We start from the raw sequence: 22,365 nt of genomic DNA on the forward strand, positions 1-22,365 counted from the left end.
AATATGCGATCACGCCCACAAACTTCTACATTCTGGTTAAATGAAAACCTCTCCATGCTCTTTTTTGTCACATAATCTACACATTCTTCATAATTAAAAGCAGCAAAAAATGTAAAATTAAGAAAAGTGGATATTACATAAGGTTCTTTACCCCTTATGTTGTTGCCTATTTCCCCATTGTTCTTGATTTCTACGTCATCTCAGCAGTAATAGAGGTCACTATTTGATGCCTGGTAACAAACCAGCCCTGGTGTGCACGTTTGTGTTGTTTGGTGAGAGTAAGCCTCTATATAGTGCTTCACGTGTAACAAGAGGCAGAGATGAAAAATGTGTAGGTTCAGAGGAGAGAGCAGCTATTTCAGGCTGGAGGGCTTTTGAGGGAAATTGATTGTGTTGCTGCTCTGCTCCTCTCAACATGGAGTGGGTAGAAATGTGTTTTAGTGTAACAGGAAAAAATAATTATATCTAATTATATATATATATATATATATATATATATATATATATATATATATATAAAACACCAGAATGAGATAGGAATAAGAAGAGTTTTACTGTCAAGACATCAGTGGTGTGAAAAAGCCCCTTGAGGCCAATTAGTGATTTGGGGTTATATAAATAAAACGTATTAAAACGCACTTGACCTGATGCGTTTATCATGTTTTCCCATCAAACACACACAGACATGTGAATGCCCATCCATACTGTAGGTGTTTACGAGGTGAGGAGCCAGAGGGCCACTCTGTGTTTGATCTACGACCCAGAAGAGCAGCCGATCATCCCAAAAACGCTGACTGTGCTCTGTGAGCGAGCGCGACATTTACAATCAATGGCTGAGGGATTGGACTGCACACAGATAAGGGGGGGGGGGGGGGGGGGGGGGGGGGTTGTTGTGGTGAAAAAGTTTCAGTGTGATGGAAGATGTGGAAAGAGGCCAGAAATGATGATGCAGGTGAAGACGAAGACGAGAGACTTTTACAGAGAAAAATCATTACTTTAAAACTTCAGTAGAATGTGACCAAAATCAATGCTTAACAATCATGAATCAGCATGTTCTCACGGGGAAGTTACATTCCATATTCTGAAAACCGTCATATTCACTATTTCAGTGTATAACTGCAGACTGATTCATATACTGTTACATTATATTCAACATTATCCAAGAACGTATATATGCTAAGCTTGAGTTTTGTTTCACGTGGGTAGTATTTTTGTTTAGAAGCTGTTCGATTTTGATGGAGGCAAACAGTTACACACTTTCTTGTTACATAAACATATTACAGTCCAGCTTATGAAAAACTTCCTGAGAAAACAAATCATATTTAATGAATGTGTTTGCCTGCGTTGAATATCACTGTCCTCACGTCTATGTAATTTTATATTAAAGAACGGACCACAACCCTACTGGAGCCCGATATTAAACAGAGAAAACAAATAACCGTCTCACAGCGTCAGACGTGATGTCTGTACTGAGTGAATTGCCCATCGGCCCTAAAACTTGTTTAGCATCAGCGGCCAGTGTGGAAAAGCTCCCTGCAGACACAGCTGTGTTTACTGATTCACAAATAACAAACACACACATTCACAAAACCTCCAGTGTCTCAGGTAAAATCCAGATCCACTTCCACAGGAGCGAGGTGCCCCGGCTCCCCTCTGCATGTCGGCCATTGAAGTTCCTCGCTGTGATCTTCAACCGACGGTCAGCCGACGACTTTCTGACGGACGCCTGCGACTTAATGAGAAGTGAGAGCTGTCAACAGACTTGATCTATAAGTATGTTGATCTATATATCGCAGCAGCTTCACGTCACAGAAACACATCTTCTCTCTTGATTCAGAGCCACGCAGTGCATGCACACATGCATTCATAATCACAGAGCAGCTGACTTGGCCTTGACTGCTGTGAAACTGAACACATCAGAGGACGCGCAAACCAGCGCAAACTATATATATATATATATATATATATATATATATATATATATATATATATATATATATATATATATATATATATATCCATATTTAATACATGGATCATCAGCTGGTGGAAATTATATCATGTAGGTAGCCTTTAAGTGCACATTTAAAACCCCTTTAAGAACATTTTTAAAGTTAGTCTGCTCAAAACATTAGCTGGAGAATAAGTTTCTTATGTTAGCTTAATTAGCCAGCTAGCTACAGCTGATACAGTCCATTGAGCCTGCTTTTGTCTACCTAAATCCCGCACTAAAATGCTATTTAGTACGCTAAAACACAGTATGTTTGACACCTTATGAAACCAATAGTACTAGAATTGCATACTTCTTTGGGTACAATATTACAGTTTGGAAACACCGGACACTACGGCAACATAAATATCCCACAATGCAACGTGGTAATGACGTCAACGTTCATAACAGGTAATGGCTGACAGCTCTGTTCCATCAACAACGCTTCTGTGTGAAATTGTAGTTTTTACGTAACACTTCACATATAAAATATCCAAATATCACATGTGCCTTTATGTGCATTGTCCACATCTGCTCACATTATGTATTTATTCATTTTACTGTATTCCACTGGGAAAGTAGAACCTAGTTTTAATGCTGAGCATCAGGTGTGGATCTGCTCTGTGTTTGGGTTTTGATGATAATGTCAGTGATGGGAACAGATGGTTAAAGAAAGCAGTCACCTTATTATATGTACAGCTATGCTTTAACAGACATTACACTTATTCATTTTGAAACATGATTACAATAACCATTTCAAACACAAACACATGCAGGGGAATCTGTAGAAATGTGGCGCTATGGAATCTGTAGATCTTTTTTATTACCAGTTCATGAGCTAACGGTTTAGCGCACTCAAATCTCTAAGTATTATTATTAATGTAATAAATGTAGCCTACAGTTTAGATAAGCATCCTCTGCGACGGCCGACTCATATGTAATATTTAACATAAAATCAAAGAGGGAGCTAAGACCGACCTTTTTATTCTCGCTTTAAAGTGTGTTTGATACTCGTTTCTATTGAATTGGATGATTTACTTTTGTATGTTGCCTATTGTTTTATGGTTTACTCTTTAAAAAGGTACATGCATACTCACGATAGAACTTGAAAATACGAAGGGCAAACATTGAGACCAATCAAGCCTATCTTTAAAAAATATAAGATTGATCTGCACAATTATGTTTGCTCACTCCTATCATAAAAACAAACTGGCTTCTCTTATTAACATGTTAATATGGGAAATGAGTGGCTCTCTTCAGCAATATCACATCTTTCTAAGGGCAAAACAAGTTTTATATTAAGCTTCTTTCTTTCTCTCTAGCAAAAGTGTAAACCATAAGTTCACAAGTGTGTCTGGTCCTACATGCACATAGCTCACACTGACTCCGGCGGTAGGTGAAAGCAAAGAAGGGTTTTATTGATTCCAATTTCCCTCGTACGAGTTAGTGACAACAACTTCCTTTCTTCCTAAAAGTACCAATGTCTATCTCAACACACTAAACACTAACGTACTAATCGTACAACACGTGATGCAACCAGTATGTTTCAAGCATTTGTATTAAGAATAAAACACAACACTGCATCGCTCAGTGTGGGCAGAATGGAAGCATCACGGTCAGGATTGGGACATCCTGCCTTTGATTGAGCTCTTTGACTTTCAACAACATGTTAGTAGCTTCACAGAGAGGCTGACTAACTGAGTGTTCCAGTGTTACATAATTGGCGCACTTCTGCCCACCGTCGCCACCTCGTCTGCTCCGACCCACACCATTTATAGGACAGACACCATGCATGCATCTCAGTGTGTTCTATATTTGAACATTTCTGAGAATGCACGTGTGCATCAGAGCAGCTCCCGCCCTCGTCTGCAGATGGCTGCTCGCAGTCATCGACGGGCCAGACAGATGGAGGTCGGGGTGTGCGGTGAATCACTTGCCACTCAGTTGTGTCCACGTTTCCATGACATCTATAGGCAGCAGTCCCACCGGAGTGAGTGGCGACCTTTAGAATGGATTCATACATTTAGATTTACTTCATTTAGATAAAGAAATACTTTTTGGGGAGCTCATGAGGAAAGTATAAAATCTGTAAAAGAAGAAAATAAAGAAATAATCCGCGAGCTGAACAAGCCTCATAAATCAGAAACAAACATGAAACTGAGATTAGCACCGTTTGTTATGGCTGCACCATAATCATTGCTTCAGAATGAATAATGAATGCTCTATTGCCCATTAAGAGTGACTGTGAGTTTGTTGTCGGTGGTTCGTAGTTCTTCAGTGATAAATCACTCCGGTGCTGAGCGGTGAGGCTGCCGGCTGCTTCTACCAGTCCGTCCTTAATAAGACACGGCTGGAGCTCCACTGATTTGACTTTGCATTTGATGATAGAAGCACTGAGGCTAACGCTGCTGTGCATTAGGCCAGGAGAATAAGCGACCAGCCTGAAAAGCTGACGTGTTTGCCACATTGTTAATATGGTTTCATTAACAGCCCTGCTAATGCACTGCAGCTTTGGAGGTATTATCAGGGGCACTGAAACATATTATTGAAAGTCTGGGACATGGTGCCGCTGATGGTTATAATGGTCACATTTCATTTGATCAGTTATCTGGGAGGACATGAATTATATTTGACCTAAAATGTACTCGAACCTGAGAGAAAGAGCTACTTATTGAGAAACGTGTGTATAAAAATAGCAACCAGGACACAACCAGCAGTGACAGGATGCTATTCTACTGATGCTCTCTAGCTGTTGTTAGTAGATTCCAACTTTGCCCTGAAAAAGTAAAAGGTCTGTTTACAGCTTGGAAGGACATGAAACTCTCCTGGTTGTATGATCAGTACAAAACGATTAACAGCAGCTTCAGAATATGAAAAAGGTGCAAACAGCGTTAACTACTAGTATGAGTCCAAAGGAGCAAGTAAGAGCGTCTCAAAAATGTAATTATGTTCTACGTGTGCAGCTGACAGCGGCTACAAGCACAACAAATCACACTGTTGAAAAAAATCAATAACAATGAAATATTCAGTGGAAATCAATTCACTTTGGATTCTGGGTCAGTTCCGACCATCACCAGTGGTAACTGAAGAACCATCATTGTGAATTGGGCCATTCTGCATAATGAGCACGTTGACTTTAGGTACTAAAAGAGACGAGTACTTTTTCCACTACTGGCTGTACTATGAAGGTACAGGATGTGTTTCAGACACAATCTTTAATGACCTGTGGGTGTGCGTCCATCAGTACTGCAAGTTAAAGACACGTAATGAAGCAAACCTAATGATCCATATCCCCATATGGATCGTTAAAGTTTGAATCCAGAAGCATACATCGCTGGAAAATGAAGTTTCCAAGTGTGACTTCGGTCTTTTGCTCCCATAAATTCGACAGCTGCTTCTGGGAAACTGGACAGGCCAAATATTAATACATATATCAGGCAGAGTGCATTTCTATTAAATCCTGTCGGCAGCAACTAAATTATCGGGACATAAAGACGGGCAGCAGTGGCTCGGCATGTAGTTATAGATTCATATTCAGCTTTACAACCACTAAAATCAGAGCAGAGTGACAGACATTCATTGATTGCCAAATGCAAAGAGAGACTGCACTACATTAAGTTTAAATGGTGCATCAGGAATGAACAATCATAACTGGTAAGGACACACAGAGACGTCCAAGTCAGAGACAGCTCTTACCTTACTGGCACCAATTAAAAGGTACCTCCAGCTACAACTTAATGAAGCACCCAGTGTAGTACAAATAGCCTGCACAGTGTGGAGTTCTCAAACGACGCTCGACCGTAAACACCCAAACGCTTTGATCCAAAAGGCTCTCATTAAATAAACTGTACACTATGTATGCAGCTGCTCAGCAGTACCAATACGCATACAAATACAAGAGTTACGGGCTGGTTTTGGGCTCATTACTGCTGAAAAAATATCAGTCAACCTCTTTCATGAAGCACAATACTTTTAGTCTTAAATGGTCCCTGAAGGGAGATCCCTCCTTATTAGCTTCAGGTTAGAATGGAGCTGGCTCTGTGACGCATCACGGTTTGAACCTGGCCGGCTTTTGAAACTCTCCCTGCCGAGCTGTCAGACCAAAACCCAATTTGAGTCCCATTTCTGTCATTTGTAATCATCCTACATCCTCGTAGTGCTCTATCTAAGCTCTGTGTATGACTGGTAGATCAGACCGAACCGCTTCAGCCACAGTGAGACAAATAAGGCGAAGACATCGTGAAATGTACGTTGACGATGTGACTTTCTCCCGACTTCACGACGTGTCCGTCCGGCTGAGCCAGAGTAGCCATTCGACCCAAAGTTTTTGCATGAACGGCACCAGCACTGGAAAGGTCACATACGTGCTGCACTGAACTTAATTGACTATTAGAAGCTGAATATTTCTATTTGCATTGTTCCCTCTGGTCTACCTGGTGCAGTGTGTGATGTCTGGTTATCATCTAAAGTGTGCTTTGCACAGACTGTTAGATGACGGATGCTCAGGACTTAACAGGAGATTACACAGAAGGCGTTGGACAGAGAATATAAATACTGTGTTTGGATTTAATGGGTGTTGTTTGTTTTGATGCAATCAGGATCACCAGGATATTTGCAGAAAGAAGAATAACAGCGTTTTCCTGTTACATTATTCATGCCACGTACTGCACACTATGCATGCATGCTCGATCTGACAAGGCATGCTGTTGGGGAGGAGGATGGAAATGTCTAAATGGAGAGATCCAATATTTACCTGTCACGGCTATTGAGTTGATGCATGAAAAAAAGGTTCAATATTAAAAGTTTGTTCAGTTTACACATGAACAGTTGTCACTGTCCATAAACCAAAAGAGCACTATCAAAATCTACTCCGAGTTTGTATTTGAGTGAGTTATGTGATCCTGCAGTACCAAGGGTGGCCACTCGGCTAACACTTGTCTCACAGCCGGGTGGCATTTTCTCTACCTCTCTATTCAAGTTTCTCGCTACAAACGACATTTTATATTTGAACACATCATGATCGCGTACTAATTCACCTTCCCAATGCTCATTTTCACTGAGCAGAGCTTAAACGCATCATAATACAAGTCAATGTAACCCCACATCTCATTATCTACAGTCCAACTGTTTATGAGGTGAGTTAAGAAAGCAGCAGCAGAACAATGTGACTCCTGCAGAGCATGAAAGCAGCTCACGTCAGCCCCTCAGTCGACTGATCTCAGGAGGGGAGGAGGAGAAAGATCGTTCCCCTGTGAAATATCCTTTGAAGTTTCAACAAAAGTAAGAAGCAGAGGCCTCCTGGGAATCCCCACTGCAGAGTCCGACACACTAATTTATTTCAGTCTTCATCTGAGAGCGTAGAGAGGGTGAGACGTGACCTTTTTCACCGTACAATAACCTGCTCGTTCCATAGCATTACGTCCCTTCTAGGCTCTCAAGTGATTGTTGTTGTTTTACTCCTGACATGGAACCTTAAATTGGTTCATCGTTGATAGTCACGATGTGATGGATGGACATTTCTTCTGCTGGTTTAGAGGCTGTAAAGTGTTCATTTTCTGCACAACGTTCCTTTCCAAAAGCCCAGCTGCTCTGACAATTCAATCTAAACATGGATTCGACAACATCAGCTGCATCTGCTGGCTACTTGACTCCAGTAGTCTATGGCTCTCATCTGCAGCAGTGGTGCTGGGAGCTTTAAATGACCAGAGAGGGCTCCTGGGGGAGTAATGACAGCATGGTGTGCCACTGTGGACAGAAACACTACATGCATGTGAGAACACAGCACAGACGGATTAAAGTATTTGAAAAAGGGACGTTAAAACTTTTCACAGAGATTCAGAACATTTGTTTAAAATGGTAAAATGTTCCAAGTCTGAAGAGCAAACTACATGTTTTAGTGCTAAACATGCTGATCACACACTGCAAGGCATGACGTCTGAAAGAGTCACTGGACCTGAATCATTATTCAGTCTCCCACTGGCTTCTGCTATTTTACACACATTTATATTTCTGCCTGTGGCCATAAATGAGAAATACTGTACGTGTGTAACACCGAGCATTAACACACTTTAAACAATAACCTATCCTGACAAAAGGTTTTGGAATACTTGTGGACTCTTTCTGCGACAGAATCAAATTCCGTTAAGACATTTTGGATGATGAGAAACCGGAAACGATCAAGAAGCTGGCTGGTCTTCATCGCAGACAGGGATGAGGTCTCCATTGTTAACCCCACATGCTCCTGAGCACAGTCCAACTATGTTAAGGCCAAAGTCGAAGTCATGGTCGAGGAACGCCCCCCCGAACACCCCGGGGAATGTGACTGCAATGATGAACAACCTTCACCTCGAGACACTGCCAGGGGCCTCTCAGTCAAATCAAAGATTCCACTGCAGAGAAGCTGAATATTTTTGGGAGGAATTATCAGATTATCGCTTTATATTCTTGTTTAAAAAAGTAGGGAAATTCAAGTGAATGTCGTATTTCTTTAATTCCATATGGAATCTATTCCACTGATCTTTAAGTTAGCCACTTAGAGCCATGAGGAGGGATGTTATATATAACATATGTACATGTGGCGTGTCAGACAGTGCCATATTGTATCTACACTTGTAGAATATTGTAAACACTACTGGACTGCATCGCACACACGTATTGGTATTACAGTCAGAGCACACTTCTCCAGGCTCCTGTTAGCTCAGATGTGAAAGTGAGCGTGGTGGAGACCGAGCGGAGTGCCAGCTGCAGCCCACGAGGAGGCCGAGCCAACTGAGCTCTTTGTGCGTTTGCTGGTGGCGGAGAGCACTGATGGCGGGAAGACGTATAATCAGACACCTGAAGGCATCAAAAGGGGCGACGCCATCGACTCAACAGCCACGCTGACGGTGCATGTTTGATTTTGGATAGTTAACTGATTTGTTTGTGTCGAGTGAAAAGCCACAGGTGCAAACCAAACGCCTCCTTCTCATCATTTTTATGTTCACATTTCAGTCAGAAAAGTCTTCTGGCAATTAATCTTCATTTGACTTTGATGGAATCACATGAATTCATTACGGCTTCAGCTTTAAAGCATCAACCTGATGAATGTTCCAAAAGTACAACAGTGGCTTTGGGGAGTAGCTGGTTTAAGTTATTGTTTTCACTTTCATGACATCACACGTAATGAATACACTTCCAATTAGTTCATTCCAAAAGTCACGTCCTTTTGGCTTATTCAAAATATGAAATATCATAATTTTGACATATAATTGCTGTTTGTCATACAGGGACGGCTATAAATCACTCGGATTTCAGTTTGGGAGTGAATACCAGATGGGCTGGCTTATTCAAAGATCTGTGAGGATATCATTGGACTTTATGTGATCTAAAGTAAATGTAATGGGATTTTCAGATTAAGGACTAAATGTGTATTTTCACTAAACTTTAAAGGGTGAAGCTCTTTTCTTCCACTTCTTGGGAAATGTCTTCCTGTGCTGTACGTTGATGCACTTCTTAAGTGGTTTCCTACTAATTTAACTTGTGTTTCAGCTGCATGGAGGCAACCGATGTTCCTCCGATTTGTCGCTGAGGTGTTCACACGTCTACCGGCAGACGTGACACACTCGCTCCGATTCTTAACTATGACGAACCGACCCAGACAGCACATCCCACACAGCAACACGCATGCAGCTAGTTGGAGACACCGGGCATTACTCTTACTAATAAGCCCCGTCAAAAGTGGAACACGCCACGCATCCATCAGCCGACGACAAAACACTCTAATAGTCTAAAACACGCAGTTAATCCCAAAAACGGTGAGTTCAGGAACATTCAGTTGGTCCGTCTTTATATGCTTCCAATTCATATTTCATAACAGTGGAGAATGAAGTCACTCTCCCTCTGTGTGTGTGTTACAATCCGAGCTTCTCTGTGGTTTGTTTACAGCCTAGTCGTACATTTTAGTGTATGAAAGTCTCTCTGTTGTTCCCCTCTGGCCAGCTAATGGCCGCCGCTCTGCACTGAGCTCATATAACGCCTAACCGATGACAATGGGACCTACGGCGTCACTCTTAAGCTCCTGTTGCCGTTGTTTGTACCGTTTGTTCCGTGGAGGCAATAGATATGCTCTGATTTACGTATTGAGAAGCTTTAATTTACTTTGTCCACACATGAATTGTGCATTAATGCAAACATCTGTGTACAAATGAAGACATTGTGTTGATACATTTACGTGGGAATCATCCCTTCCATCAACAATTCAGTACTTCAGAATCACATTTACACGATGGAAGACTAAAGAAAGTGTAGTGCGTGCATTAAAAACGGTTTTCTTTTAATATGGAGATGGTACACGTGACGTGAAAGTGTTTCCTAATCTGTCATCATCATGGAGACTTTCCCGCCCCCTCATTCTCGGCTGAATGACGAGCCTCAAGAAAATACCTGCTACCTGATGGAGATTTATGCAAATCACATTCTGACCGAAAATTACAATAATTTTGCCAAACGCTGAATCTTGTCACAGAAAAACACATCAATAACGTTGCCAATATCCTTCTATTTCATGCATGCTTCAGCGATCAGATCTATAAACACATTCATAAGTGGAATCTGCTGAGTGTTTCATCCCCACACCGGGGATCACTCAGCGCTATTTGATTCGTCTCAGCGCCAACATGTGGAGATTCTTATATAAAATGCAGTGGCTCAATCTGTGATTCATTTAGTAGCATCAAAGCTATAATTCAGCATCAACCACCTTCATATTGCTTCAGACCTTTTGGGTCCAGAGGCTCTCCAGACTGCTCTTTAGGCTAATAGAGGTGACAACCAGTACCACGGCACTAATGGTCCATAGCCTGACAGGCAGCCCGCTAATAGGCGCTCTATCCCTTGTACGGATACCCGACTGACGCTACATGCTCTGAACTACATGCCCGAGGCAATTATAGGACCGTTATCATTTCATCTGAAGTGTCGTGGAAACAGAAACACACGCCTCAGGAGGACATGGTCGCATATGGTCATTAGATCAGCATGGGTCATCATCTTCTGTGGTCTAATGGCCCGAGAAGGTAAAGACGTTCAGGACGGCAACACGACTCCTTTACTAAACTTTATGGTGCCGATGTTTCAGAGTCAAGTCCTCAGGGCACACAAAAATCAACCTTGAAGGTTAGAGGGAGCCAGTATATGTATGGACCTTTTGGATCAACTCGATGAATAAAATATGTTTTTGAGGGGTTTTGAAATATTTGAGGTTAAGAATCTTATCTTCAGGTGGGGCTAAAAATGATAATATATATATATATATATATATATATATATATATATATATATATATATATATATATATATATATATATATGGCAAATTATATATGCAACAATCTCCAAAAAACAGCGTGCAGACTGATGCAAACACAATACCTCTCAATCATTCTTTTGTCCTGACCAAAACAATTGTGATTAATTTTATTCCAATAATCATTAAAGAAAACGCTTCCAAGTCTTAGAATGGAACCGAAACACACTGGAATCACTTCACCTCAGGCTGCACTTAAGAAACTAATATTATAATTGCATGACATATATATATATATATATATATATATATATATATATATATATATATATTTATATATATATATATATATATTTATATATATATTTATATTTTAAATAAGGTCATTATAAATCATGAGGTCGCCATGCATAAATAAAGAAAGAGCAACAATGTGTGAGTATGTTCTTCTTAAATGATAATTTCATTCATCATCATGTCAGCTAGAAGTGACGATTTTCACGATTATCCAGAAAATGGAAATTCACCAGAATCAACTTATTGCGTTGTTTTTTTTTGGCCAATATGATTTGATGTCGTCCGATCTCTATTCACAACCTTGACCCTGTGGTGTGAGGTGACGTGTGAAAAGCGTAAAATGTGCATCATGACACTTGGAAGCTCCTTGAAAGTGTTGTGCTATTTATACGCCCTCCCATGAGGTCATTGTGCCATGAGGGCCTCTGGCCCAAAGTCTGCTGCTCAAAGATCCCACACCGTTGATATGGACTGGACTTTCATACCGGTATCAGAAATAGTGCTGTAATCCAGGGAAGGACAACACAAGGGACTCCAGAGTATAAAGTGTACGGTAACCTTTGCAAAGCATCTATTAAGCCGCTGCGGCATTTGATCAACTTCATATCTTGAGAGGCAGCTAAATGTCATTTACATGCTTACATCCTCCTCTAGAGTCCTTAATGTGTCACCACCCAGCCTCAACTCAACTGTCAATCCTGCCAGTTAAAGCTGTCTTGTATTGTCAGTGCCAACTAATCTAAGTGATGTTCCTTTATTGTATTTAGCAAATGAAAACAACCCCGTTAAGCAGCGGTCTAATGTGCCCATTTGTTTCTCTACATGAGACACCTTTTTTTGCAACATGGTTCTATTCATTAATGCGTAAATAAGTACATACTTAGTTACAAATAGGCTAAGTTTCACAAAGAGCTGGTGCGAATGGCTCCAGGTCTCTTGAACTTCAACATGGTGGAATGAACACAGTCCTAATTATTGTTGCTTATTGCACTTGTTCAGAGAAGAACGTTCCTCTGAGAGCTGCAGCCCTCTAGCTTCTTCAAATCAAGTCGTTATTGTGAGATGGATTTTCTGTTTTTGAAGTGTGGCCGGTGCAAAATAAGAGGAAAAGCTTAATTATTCAAATATACAGAAATCTGAATTATTCAAAAGCCTGCCTGATTGGCTCACAGCTGGTCTGATTATAAATGGATTTAACAGACCAATATTTCAATCAGCAGTGCATTATTTATTTGTTTCTGATGAAAAACTCATCAGATGTTGACGGAAAAACACTGATTCACATTAATACACAAAATGTCTTTTTCCTCTACACTGTGCTTTATCTCTGTCGCCCCGGAGGTTATGGGCAACACACAGAAAAATCCCATTTACTGTTTACCTCGTCCTACTAAAATGTGTTCTCCCTGGAGGCCGGAGTGTGCTCTGGAAGAGTAGCTTCACCGGGCAGCTTATCTCTTTAAAGACACGAGGGACAAACATCCAGAATCTACCTGGAAAATCTCTTTGCAAAAGTAAAAAACGGTTTATATCAATAAACCGTGTTCTTTCTCTTTCACACTGCTTTAATTACATCATCTCTACCCTGCCCTCCCTTGGGCTCCATGGGATCACAGTCAGCTGCTGTCAGCTCATTTGGAAGTGATTGAAGCCGACATCCTAGGTGTTCCGGACCAATTGCCCTTTCCATCGCACAGCGGAGAGGAGAAACAAATGGCCGCCAAAGTGCAGGAAGAAAGCGGGAGGCTTCAAAGTGATCAGATAGCTGCACTTATCAGCGCTGAGGTCAGCGCAACACACCGTACCTCTCATCAGACATCAGCAGCGGTTGAAAGGTTAATTAGAAGAATTTTTGTGTTAGTTGATGAAGAGAGGATGCTTTGATGATGATTGCTCATAATTCTGCAACCTTTGATCTTAAAAAAATAAATAAAAAGATTCACCAAATACAACATACAGATGCATACTGACGCTGTATTTTGAACCATAGCAACTAAGGCAGGAGAACTTAAAGGGCGCGGAGTATAATGTATTTATACAACATATCCTGAGAGGAAAACGTACTCCTCATTTTTCATGCATTATTTTAAGAAAGCCAGCAACACGTGTCAATTTCTGCTGGTTACATTCATGCAGTCTTTTCAAAATAAACTTTCTTCTTCACAGGAAACACTCAATTATGTTTAGGCAACAAAGCTACTTAATAAAGATTGTGAAATATTTAGGTTTAGGCAACAAACGATGAATAATTCAGCTAAGATTGCTGCCTGGTTATCAGCGCTTCGTTGCTTAAAACATCTGTCTGCTGCTGGACATACGGCTGATCACAGCGGCGAGATTGAACCGAAGCAGAAAGTTAAACAGCAAGCTGCTTCTCTGATCTTTAATCACATCATCTGTAAGTTCAGCTCTAAAGCAAAGTGACTCTTTGAAATATTAAATATAGCAACTGTTTTCACGTCATTCGTGTGCGTCAGTGGAGAACGTCTCTAAACGTCCACTTATTACAGGTCAACTAAACAAAAATGAAATGAGGAAGCGTTGAAATGATCTTGTAAATCGCTTTGGATAAAAGCGTCTGCTAAATGACTGTAATGTAATGTAATGTAATCTCACTGGGTGAGAAGCTATCACTGGAGCTAATGGTCCAGCAAGTCTGGACTTCTCCTCCGGTGTTCAATAAGTCCGTGCCCACACAGAGGCAGCTGATAACCACACTGCAGAGCCAGGATCCCAGCAACATTGAAACCTGCGTCACGAAACAGGAAACAACTGGAACTAACTAATTACATTGTAGATAAAGACTGCAGGCTTGATGAATTGGGTGAATGTTTTTCAAGGTGGTAAATCTTTTAGATGGTCTCTCCCCCTCAGAGCACACTTGCTCACTCTCTCCCTCCATCCATCGCTCCAGCGAGGTGAAGTCTGGTGTTTTAAAGAACTCCTCTTCTCCTCCTCACACATCCACCCTGGTCTTCTACCAAACTACAACACAGAATTAAAGCAGACCCCATGCTGCTACACACAATCTGAGAGGGGTCATCTGCATAGCAGAAGCCATTAACATGACCAGATATACCTTATTGTTCTACTTTGATGTACATATTTTGTAGCCTGCCTGCATGTTTGACTTGATTGGAGGACAAGGCGGTGAAATGACGGAGCATGCACAGGAAGAGACTGAAGGGTCTGTTTGAAGAGAGACGCCGGGTTTAGCTCATCAAAGCAAAGTGCACGAAACAGATTCCAATGACAGAAAATGCTCAGAATCACAACAGAAGATCAAAGACACCCTGATTGCAGGTTTAAGACGTCAAAGATTGGACTTCTTCGAGAGCCGGTCGAGAATTCTCCACGCTGACAAAACACGTGATGAAGAGCAGCCTAGAATGGAAAAGGTCAACTTTGCTCAGGCAAATTAAACAAATACTGCAAGAAACCAGGACCCATTCAATTATTATTAAAAAAAGTGTCCGTGGAATAATATCTCAATATGACAAAAAATATTTCAGTTGAAAGAATAGTTTGATATTTTTTGCTTGTTGACGTGTTGAGAGTGAGATGAAGAGACTCTGTCATATCTGTCCATTGAATACAGCTAAAGTTGAGTTAGCTTAGCTTAGCATAAAGACTGGAAACAGGGTCAAACAGATGGCCTGTCTCTGCCCACCAGCGTCTCTAAATCTCACTCATTAACACGTTTCATCTTCTTTGTTTCATCTGCAGCGTAAACACGCATTATTAATGTTGGGTTGACGTTCTACTTCTTGACTTGTGACAAACAAACTCAACTTCTCTGTTGTGTTTATTTTCTCTTTTCTTTGTGCTTATTGTCACATGTCTCCAAATTGTAGTTTTTATTCATATTATTTCTGCTCTGCTCTCTGGGGATGTGTTGACTAAGAGAAAAGGCCGTATTGATTGACACTTCGTTAATATGAATGATAATGACTCTTTGTTATGCTGCTTTGACTTTTCCTCTTCCACCGTTTTTGCAATATTTTCCTTTTTCCAATTTATTTTCATAAATGAACAGTGAAAAAAAAAAATGCCAGTCGATGACTTTCCTTTGCGGATTTCAACCTCACCCACATTCACGCAACACACACTGTCAATCAAATTTCAAGACAATGCGCACACACACACACACACACACACACACACACACACACACACACACACACACACACATTCTCCTGGGATGCCGTCGCCTATAAACCCAGCGCGGTGCTTTATACAGTAGCTGTGAGAATCTCATTAAATTCTCCTCTTCTTTTTTTTATAGCACCCACTAAACCAAGAGCAGTAAAATCAGTGAGTGGATGCAATAATTCCAGCAGTCCAACACCCCCCCCCCCCCCCCCCCCCCCCCCCCCACCAGCTGTTGCAGCATTATCCCAGTGTGCACTCGGTCAGGTGTACAGTAAAACAGATTTGACAGCCGTCGGATCAGATCTGCTCTGACAGCTTCTCACAGTGTGCTGATCTGTTACAGGTTGGACTGCAGGTCGGCTCAGTCAAGCTACATTGATCAAATCAATTTATGTTAAATAGTGGCGATATGTTGACAGAGCCACACCTGAATAATGTGAAGGGACTCCCTCTTTAATGCATTAATGTCGTGACATCTCACAATCATGCTCTTGCATATTAGCATGCTAATATTTCTAATTACCACTAAACTTTGCACCAGAGGGATTATAATGCATCCTCTGGGCACCATGAATGTCTGCAAAAAGAATTACATGGAGATCTATCCGACATCTGTTGAGACTGACCGACCAATCAACACACAGACCGTCATTCATAGAGCACGGCTACAAGCTGGAGACACAAAAGCGTTTGTCTGTGATGTAGGACATACAATGTGAGGTGAAAACTTGAAAATCTCACATGAGAAAAACATCTTTCTGTTAAGTAACCAGACCTTTTGAAAGAAGTAAGAAGCATAGACGTTCCTCCAACCTTAGAAAGGAGCATATTCTTTCAACTGCATGGCAATTATTGCATTGTGTACGTTGCATTGCCCTGAATATAATGACTCGTTTAAAGCAAAATAAACATAACATATCCGTAACATTAAGAAGGCAGCGAGAGAGAGAACTAAACAGAGCAGAGAGGCTAGTGCTACTCCATATTCATGCCTTAGTCATTCATGAATATTAATCATGAACCAGCAAGCTCTTACTGTACAAATTGCAACAATAAAAAACATGTTATATAATTTTCATATTATATTATTTTTGGACATGATTGTGACATCTCAGCTTTAGTCACACTGCAAAGGCAGAACTCTATAACAAACATCCACCTCTCTGTTTCTCAATGAGATCACTTTTAATTTAAATATGACCTTTATAGCTTATAGCTCTGGCTAATTAAACATATTGTGCTATGCAGCAACAACACCTTTGACCTTTACATCGATGTTCACAGTTTTGTGTTTGAACATGAAAAAAAAACAACTCAAAACTGAGTCATTGTCTTCTCTTTGTAACACCTTAAGTAACAGAGAGGCAGCCTCCTCCACTGATGCATTCATGAACCACTCTGAACCACGCTGATTGAAAGACCCAAGACCAAGACAGGATTAATAACCGATTAAATGAAACAACAAAGCAGAAACTGTTTGAAGAATCCCCCCCCCCCCCCGCCCGCCTTCCTATCTTAAGAGAAGGTCAACGAGTCTCACTCACAGCTCAGTGAGAAGGCTGTTCAACTGAACACAGACTGAGCAGACAGAGGAGTTATCCAAAGACTCACCTCACTGTTACTGCAAAACAAAGTTAGATGTAATGGTATTTTCAATAATCCTTATGAATGGTTTAATTGGTGCGTCTGTGTGAGATGATGATCTTGTATTTCTATCATTTGCCTTCAGGTACCTTTCGGAAACATCTTGAGATCTATGATTGTTCCTGAATGAACGAAGCACAACTTCACTTCACGTTGTCTCTGAAGTGGCTTCTTCATGTGATCAGTGACAGAAAATCAATCTCTACAATCGGATTTATTATTCAGTAAATAAATAGTAATCAACCGCAAACAAGCAGACATGTTGGATGACATTTAAGTCTGAAGGTTCTGCATCCAACAGAGTAAAACTACAGTACATGCCTCAAGAAATAAACAGCCTATTTCTGCAATTAGAGTAAAAAATATGAAAATAAAAGCTTTTTACACAGTGAATCACCATGACTCACTGTGGTGGATAAGAAACACTACAAAAAAACAAAAAATCATGACATTGGACATGACAAAATGCAGCTATTGCATCCATAAATAGAACATCTCTCTCTCTTCTTATCCAAAACGCCACATCACCGCCTCGCATCATTCTGCAAACACTGCAGCAAAACAACATGTTCCACTCCACCACCTCCACCCAGGCACCTCGCCTGTAACTCTATTAAGAATAACTAATCTACCTCTTAAACCTCTCAAAAGGGAAATTAATGGAGGTTAACGGATTCAAACTGCAGAGAACCGACTCCTCTTTGGGGAGCTTTTAAATTGTGCTTTTTGGTGGAAAAACAATTAGCTGCTATTCAAAAGGGTTTGCAGAGTTATAGGGAGGAAAAAGACAATACTTTTACCTAAAATATATATTTATAAAAACTGCAATTCCGTGATTGAAGTTTGATGCTGTTGTCATGAGGACTGAATGACCCGTTGCATGTGTGTGGGAAACGAATCTGCCACCCAGACTCCTTCTGCTCCTCTTGTCAAAAACAAACTGATGAAAATGAAAAAAGGGAAACTGTGAATTACCTACTGTGTTACTGTGTTACTGTGTTGTGGGTGCTCACGATGACGCAACGAGGCAGCTCTCCAGGCAGCAGGACGAAGGATCGCAGAGCGTTTGAGTGGAGGAAGGACTTTCTTTGCTTCTCTGCCGCCCTACACAGCCGAGACACAGAAGAAGAACATCTGGTAAAAAAAAAAAGATAAGATGGAATCTGACTCACTTCTTCCACAAAGCTAAACATATTTCATCCAACTTTATTAAGAACTTACTTGGTTTAATTAACTTTTAACACCAGAGCTCTGTGTTTATTGACTGAGGAATTGTATCATTAAAATGTAATAATAATACTTTATTTTATTGATTTCAGCACAAATATTAACAGTAGGTGGACAGGTAGAACAAAACAGAAACATTCTTGATTCTATTGGCTGCAAATAATTATAATAAAGTTTATTTCATATGCAACAAATGGAGAAGAAACGTCCCGCGTGTGAGTCTGTTATTTCTGTCAAGCCTTAAAACTTTAACACAATGTAACTTTTTCTTGATTCTTCTTCTCTCGTGCTGCTCTCTATTGTTGTGGTACAGTGTAAAGCTGACCATGTTGCTGCTGGGGGAATCAAAGCACCGCTGAACACGTCTGATGATGTAGGAGGCTGCTTCACAGCTACCACATCTCTCTCCTGTACAGCGACAAGATAAGTTACATCCTTGACAAATCCTAAAATATGAACCCGACTGGCATAAAGGAGGTGGAAGAAGAGACACCTGGTCTTTTTTTTTTTTTTACCGCAGCAGTACATCTGCAAGCCATCGACTGAGTCAGTCCAATTATTTTGGAGGCGCATGTTCCATTTCTCCCAACCTTCATTTTATTCCTGAGGGATCTCTAATTAGTCGCCATATTTCTCAAGTCGCTGTCCTCAAAGGAGACGAGTGAAGCCTTGAAACAGAATAATGGACGTGGAGGGACATTAAACTCTCACAGGCTTCAGGGCAGATGTTGAAGACTTGACTGAGATGTGTGTGTGTGTGTGTGTGTGTGTGTGTGTGTGTGTGTGTGTGTGTGTGTGTGTGTGTGTGTGTGTGTGTGCAGGATGTGTGAGCAGTAAGGGACTGAGAGGAGGTGACACATCAGCTTTAGAAGTCCACCAGAAAATCAGAGGGGTCCACTCGGTGGTTCCAGCTTCCCAGGTGTACGAAGAAGAATCGATTGTCTTTTTCTACGCGATTGCCTTTGGACTTCCCGTGGACGGTCTGGCAGCGAATGAGGCGTGAATGTGAAGTACCTCCATCTTCATCACTTCACTGCCTGCTCTCTGTGCTTCTCACTGCAGAGAGAGCACGGACTGCTGACTGCAGGGCTATTGTGTTATTTGGTGACGTGACGGTACGGTGTCAGGTGCTCCTGTTGCGGTTTGAACCCCGACTTAGACTTAGACCACTTTAATGTATAAACCAGCAAACAGCACATTTAAAACAGTGGACGGAGCATTTATAATCAAGTTATTTGAACATCTCAACAACACTGGATTGTGATTATTGAGCATATGTTGATTAATTTAGTGCTTTCTGTGCTGAATCAACAGAAATGTATGATTTATTGTATATATATATATATATATATATATACACAGTATATATATATATATATATATATATATATATATATATATATATATATATATATATATATATATATATATATATATATATATATACTGTTGTCAGAGTTCAAGTCCTTTTGGCCTGGGGCTGATTGTCAATTGGGAAATCTTAATTCTGCAGCACACAATGATGTTTGAGAACAGGGTGTTCTTCGTGGTGACATAAGACGGGCAGCAGTTCAACCTTTTTTTTGCAGATTATTTTGTTTGTAGGAGTTTTTAAAGCCTGAAGAAGTAAAAGTAACCAGTATTTCACAAAAAAACAAAGCTTAAATAAGAAATAAGTCAGAAGAAAAACAAAACATAACAGAAATATTTACTGTTTGCCCAGTTCGGTGTGGGAGATCCTGACTGACCTGCATAGAGTCCGGACCTCAAAACCATCCAACACCTTTCGGGATGAACAGGAACGCCGGCGGGCTTTCATCGTCCGACATCAGAGGTCGACCTCACCGACGCGGCAGAAAGATTCCTGCAGCCGGGTTCAGAAATGTGTTAGAAAGCCTTCACGGGAGACTGGAGGCAGATAGAGCAGAAGGTGAACATCTTCTGGAATGAAGGTGTGAGGTTTGCTTGTCCACAGAAACATTCACTATGCATGTAGAAGTCCACACTGTTAGGCCCAGGAAGCATCACTCACTATGCATGCATGAGCTTTGTACATAATAAAGTCACGAAACATGCATTTTAAAAAAAAAAAAGCCCTGAATAAACGTGTTTCACAGCGACTCCTGAAGAGGTCATATTCATCATTGTGATTCCAGCTCCCTGCTGCACAGAATCACACGGATGAAGTTCCCTGTGAGTGGCTGTCAAAGCAACACACCGCAAACAAGCGGCTCAGAGAATGACAGCGGTAACCGACACTTTAACATCCATGAGGAGTCTGCAGGAAAACAAACAATGACGCTCCTGAAATTAAAGATAAATTAAGACAAATGAAGTCATTCCTCTGTTGAGCTGTACGCAGTCGTCTGTTCCCTTCTGTGTCTCTCTCCCCTGCAGGCAAATGACAAGCCAAAAAAAAACAATGTCCTCCAGAATGACATCGTCGCTCCGGGTTAAATTAGAACTTAGCTGCAATAAGCTGAAAATCGTTTGCGTGCATTGACCTTTGAATTGGAGAAATGGCCGCTCCTGATCAATTATGATGAGCTCGTTCTAATCAATCAAACGCTATTTACTGTCTGTTAATGTTGATGTTCATCAGTGCGCCATACATCAATGTGCACACATCATCATTAAGATTAGCATGAAGCTTTATTTACAGTGGTACTTTTATTCCATCCATAAAAAAAAAATAAAGCTCTCCCAAAATCAGGTCATTGTAGTTAAATATGAGAGAAATAATAAACAAGAAGGCTGCCATCCACCTCCAACCTTCCACCAATCTCGTTCGTCAGCGATAAACTTCTTTAAACCAAACAGAGGCAGGGTGTGGCGCGTCCTCGCCGATGGGGAGAAACGAAATCAAACATCCTTAAATAACAGAGAACTGCTAACGGCTGCTTTGGCAGCTGAGAGGGAGCACTTTACAACAATGTGACATATAGATGCTCGTATAGAGATGAACCTACAGAGAACCGTCACTCAAACCTGCAGCTCCGCTCTGCTTTACGAAGCTTTATTTACAGCGAGTCTCAACTCTTTGTTTAGCTGTCCGGCTGCAACTTTACTGTTCCGCTTCAGTCCCATCGCTCTCAGCAGGCAGCTGTTCTTAGTTTAAAAGCTCTAAGAACGCATCATAACACCTGTAAAATACTACACCTGCTCAGCACCACACAGCAGGCAGACACAGCTGGACCAGCTGCTGTATTAATAATAATATAGAAGTATATGCGATTTTACCTGAGGACACATCCAGGTAGCCTCACCTTCCCAAACTGGCAGCAGAGCCCTGAGGAGGCCTGCGGGCTCTCAAACAGGCAACAGGGAGGAGGAGAACAACATTTAATCAGCAGGGAGAGGAGGAGAGGAGAGGAGAGAGGGAGAGGAGGAGAGGAGAGGAGAGAGGGAGAGGAGGAGAGGAGGAGAGGAGGAGAGGGGGAGAGGAGAGGAGGAGAGGAGAGGGGGAGAGGAGAGGAGGAGAGGAGAGGAGGAGAGCGGGAGAGGAGGAGGAGAGGAGAGGAGAGAGGGAGAGGAGGAGAGGAGGAGAGGGGGAGAGGAGGAGAGGGGGAGAGGGGGAGAGGAGGAGAGGGGGAGAGGAGAGGAGGAGAGGGGAAGAGGAGGAGGAGAGGAGAGGAGAGAAGGAGAGGGGGAGATGAGGAGAAGGGGAGAGGAGAGGAGGAGAGGAGGAGAGGAGAGGAGTTATTACAGCAGACACCTCTGTGGCTCTGAGATAAACTCTGCAGTGTGTAACTCAACTTTATATTACAAAGCCC

The 22,365-nt window shown here is 41.4% G+C and overlaps 1 long non-coding RNA gene across 1 annotated transcript; it reads right to left on the bottom strand.

The window, feature by feature from the left end:
- Nucleotides 1-929: 929 nt before the first annotated feature.
- LOC137871913 (uncharacterized) lies at nucleotides 930-20,450 on the bottom strand. Its single transcript, XR_011102846.1, has 3 exons — nucleotides 20,341-20,450; nucleotides 18,341-18,469; nucleotides 930-1,732 (listed from the first exon to the last, which is right to left on the bottom strand). It is a non-coding gene; the product is annotated as an uncharacterized lncRNA (long non-coding RNA).
- Between the last annotated feature and the right edge of the window lie 1,915 nt (nucleotides 20,451-22,365).

The sequence above is a fragment of the Cebidichthys violaceus genome, unplaced genomic scaffold, assembly GCF_023349555.1.
Source record: "Cebidichthys violaceus isolate CVI_PGR_0920_01 unplaced genomic scaffold, fCebVio1.0.p SCAF_15, whole genome shotgun sequence".
NCBI classification, from domain to species: domain Eukaryota; kingdom Metazoa; phylum Chordata; class Actinopteri; order Perciformes; family Stichaeidae; genus Cebidichthys; species Cebidichthys violaceus.